The sequence below is a fragment of the Nanorana parkeri genome, unplaced genomic scaffold (assembly GCF_000935625.1).
Source record: "Nanorana parkeri isolate BGI_ZX_2015 unplaced genomic scaffold, ASM93562v1 scaffold87, whole genome shotgun sequence".
NCBI classification, from domain to species: domain Eukaryota; kingdom Metazoa; phylum Chordata; class Amphibia; order Anura; family Dicroglossidae; genus Nanorana; species Nanorana parkeri.
Window position 1 is genome coordinate 452,300 of NW_017306355.1, and position 4,179 is coordinate 456,478.

Sequence of the window (4,179 nt, forward strand, 5' to 3'; positions counted from 1 at the left end):
CGCCGTTCTGTTAACCATGCGGGTCCGGTGGGGTGGGGGGGGGGGGCCTTCATGGTTTCTTGCACTGGGGCCCTGAAGGTTCTAGTTACGCCTCTGACTCTCAGACACCCGATCTTCAGGTATCGGGTGTATGAAAAAGGTTAACCCTATCAGTAATGGATGCCTCTATACCGAGGCATCCATTAATGAATGATAACCGCTGATTCTCAGCGGTTTTCAGCCTTCTAGTGCAGCAAATAACTCATCACGTACAGTGTACGTAGGGGTACGAAGGGGTTAATTAAAAAATCCAGTGATTTATGAACTGTAGGATTCTCTGCAGACTGGACTTGTCAGCGTCAATTTACACAAAACATAAAACATTGCATCATTTTTTAATTGATTCACTTCATCCTTATCCAAGACTGCTGAAAGGTAATGAAATATTCTTTTGTCCCTACAAAGAAAAAAAAAATGAATGGCTGAATGTCCCGTTTTCAAAAAAAAATTGTAAACGTTTTCTGGAAGTTGCCAATTTAAAAAACATTAATTTGTGGTAGAATGTTTTTGATTACCCCACCATGTATTTATGTACACATATACTTATGAAACACCTAAAACAGTATAGGAAACCTAAACAAAGGATTAAAAGGAGATATTAGCAAAGGACTAAAGTGATATTACGGCCATCTTTACATACCTTTGCTTTCCAGGATTTATTGAAAACTTGTCTACATTGCTGTCAAAGGAAGTAGTAATGTCATCAAGGTACCCGTTGTCTCCAAATGCCCCCCACTCCATATTGATACACATCTTTCCCTCATGGCCTTCCAGCACTTCCACATTCCTCATCTCCTCCATGTAACAAGCATTTGTTCCTGTGCCTGTAAATACAAGAAAACTCAGCCAACAAATATGTGCAATAAAAACCTCAGCCAATATGATCAACTCATGTAGTGATGATCGGAGAGTCGGACCAATACGTAAAGTCTTCTCCAGCACATCCAACAAATTCTCAAATGGGGTCAAGGTTCTGAGTCTGTAGTGGCCAATCCATGCACTGAACTACTCCTTCACAATTTGAGCTAGATGAATCCTGGCATTGTCATTTTGGAATATGCTTGTGCCATAAAGGGAAGAAAAAAATCAATTTATGGAAAACCTTTGGCTGAACCTAGACCTGACCGGGCAACCCCAGACCAAAACACTGCCTGAAATTCAGGTGGTGACTTTTTTGGGGGCTGAACAGTGTATTATACACGCACACACAGTATCTTACCTACTATCAGTCCAATCTCACAGGCTGTATCATCATATCCACATGACATCATTGTTCCCACTGTATCATTCACCAGCGCTACCACACGGAAATCATGGTTCTGCCAAATAAAATTAACCATTAACCACAAAAAATGGGATTGTATACACACGACAGACACAGTGAAAGTTTAAACACAAGTACATACATTGTTTCTATTGGCTGCCTCTCTAAGAAGCCTGACGACATCTTCTCCCACACAACCAGATGCACTGAATCCCTTGGTCCATGAAATCAGGATGCCCTACAAATGAAACAGTATACAAAGCTTTAAAGAAAACCTTTCCAGAGAGAGGCATGAAGATTGACATCGTTACTCATTCTACAAATGCTAGTTTTCTGCCTGTCATGTCTACCCTCTTGCTTCAATACGGTGTGTTCTTTACCTGTAACAAGTATACAAATAAGAATGTCTGACTGATTTTATGGATAGGCATGCTTGTTCCAGGTCAGTGACTCAGTGCTTATTGAACCAAGTTGGTTAGTACACTAACCATACAGCATAATATTCATAGAGGATTGTCAATGACAGTACCATGTGCCTGTCAGAAAAGGGTTGCTTCAATTTCATTTTTAATAGGCACACCCACCCAAATAGCATTACTTGGTTACTAACCAGTTTTTAGTAGAATGACTGTTTAGAAATGTTGTCAGAAGCCATTGGTAAATACTGAAAACCAGCACTTAGTTGGACTTCAATAAACTGAATAAAGTTAACAGCCCAAGTTTTGGGTTACTTCATGGCACTCTACCTGTGAATAAACTTTATATGGTGTGTATTGGTAGACGGTAGATGGGTAGTACTTCACAATCATCTTACCTGATCAAGGCTGGTCTGCTTACAAGGAAAAGAAAAGGTGAAGCCCAGAGGTAGTTTTTTTCCTTGAAGGCCATTTTCCTTCTGAAATTCTGTGATACAGTTCACAATGTGATCAAAGAGCTGCAAAGAACCAGCATAAAAAAAAAACATTGTCAATTCACATTTCTGTAGCACGATTTAATATTGCATTGTAGCTATGTGGTTGGCAGATGTAATATACATAAGAAAAAACACATCAGCAATATCCCTAAAACACAAGCTCAAATTTTATACCCAAGACAGGTATAGGTTCCAAAATGGCTGATTTCACTACTGTATGATACAAACATCTTGGAGAACTAACCGCAGATCTTCTTTGGATGTAGGCTGCCTCAGATCCTTCTGTCTTTTCATGTAATCCCAGGGAGACTCGATGTTAAGATCAGGGCTCTGTGGTGGCCAAACCATCCCTTCCTCGACTCCTGAACCTCCACCATGCTTCACTGTTGCCTGCAGACACTCAGTCCAGACCACCTGCTGCCTTTTTTTCTGCGGCCTTGCAGCCAAAAAGCCATACCATTGACATGGAAACAAGGCTAAGCGATTCACCAATGGATGAAAACATAGCAACTGGGGTGCAGAAAAATGGCAGCAGTTGCTCTGGACCGATGAGTCAAAAATGTGAAATATTTGGCTGTAGCAGGAGGCAGTTTGTTCGCCAAAGGGCTGGAGAGCGGTACAATGACTGTCTGCAGGCAACAGTGAAGCATGGTGGAGGTTCCTTGAAAGTCTGGGGCTGTATTTCTGCCAATAGAAATTTGGTCAGGATCAATGGTGTCCTCAATGCTGAGAAATACAAGCAGATACTTATCCCGTCATGCCATACCATCAGGGAGGTGTGCGATTGGCCCCAAATGTGTTCTGCAGCAGGACAACGACTCCAAACATACAGCCAATGTCATTAAGAACTAGAAGAACAAGGAGTCCTGGAAGCGATGGATTGCCCTCATTTCATAATACATTTTAAAAAGTGCATGTTTTGCAGGTAAACTCATTTGCAGGGAGAGCTATTAGTGTGTAGCACTAATAAAAGTATTAAAGATAAAATAAAACAAATTAAACCAATAAAACAATTAAAGATGTAACGTATACATCACAGATTTTAAATATCACTTTTCATACAAAATAAACACAAAGGAGGGAGAAACATACCGCCTCACCAGTTCCTTGAATCACTTCAGTAGGCAAGGTGAAGGTCTTGCTTTTCATCTGTACTCCACTCTCATTTTTCAAGCCCACATTAATACACAATACTCTGAAATTGGTACCGCCTAAGTCCAGAGCTATGAATTCTCCTTCTTCTGTAATGGGGAAAATAAAATACATTATACTTAAGTGGAGCCAAACAGGGAGTAAAATGCATCCCCGTTGTTTGAATGGAAGCAGCCCACATTGTGTAACCAAGCTTTGTCAAGCCAAATACAATAACATTTCTACAATAGTGCCATTTTTGACTCATTATCAAGGCCAAGAATTGGATAATTATGTACCACAATGAGGTTTCAATATTAACCACAACATAGTTAATTCCACAGAAACCATAGATTTTCTCATAGCACAGAAATCATGAATTACCATAGTTGCTAATAATGTCCAGTCAAGGTCAGGCTCAACATCAGTAACATAGTAAAGTGTGAAGTACTTATGGTTCTGTCCCATGCCTTGAGCAGTTTGTATTAAACATGTTTCCAGGCAGCATAATTTACAGCAGGGGTAAAATGTTCAAGTTCTAAGCTACTAGCTAGGCCTTAAGAGTTACTCGCCACCAGTTGCCCACCTAACCCCTACCCTGCCTCAGCCTTAACTCCGCCCCCTAAAACACACCGTCTTAAAATTATCTTATAAATGACACCGTTACATGTTTTATGCAAAATAAAGTTACAACAATAAAATATTAACAACCTTTATTACCATAAAGCTCCCTGCCCCCACATATAAAATAAACCCAGTTCCGTGCCCCCCCAAACATAATTACACCCCCCCCCGTTCCGTGCCCCCGGCATAAAATATTACACTCCCCCCG

General features: G+C 40.6%; 1 protein-coding gene across 1 annotated transcript in view; it reads right to left on the minus strand.

The window, feature by feature from the left end:
• HK3 (hexokinase 3) overlaps nt 1–4,179 on the minus strand; it is an 86,575-nt gene that overhangs the window by 5,926 nt on the left and 76,470 nt on the right. The window lies entirely within an intron of this gene.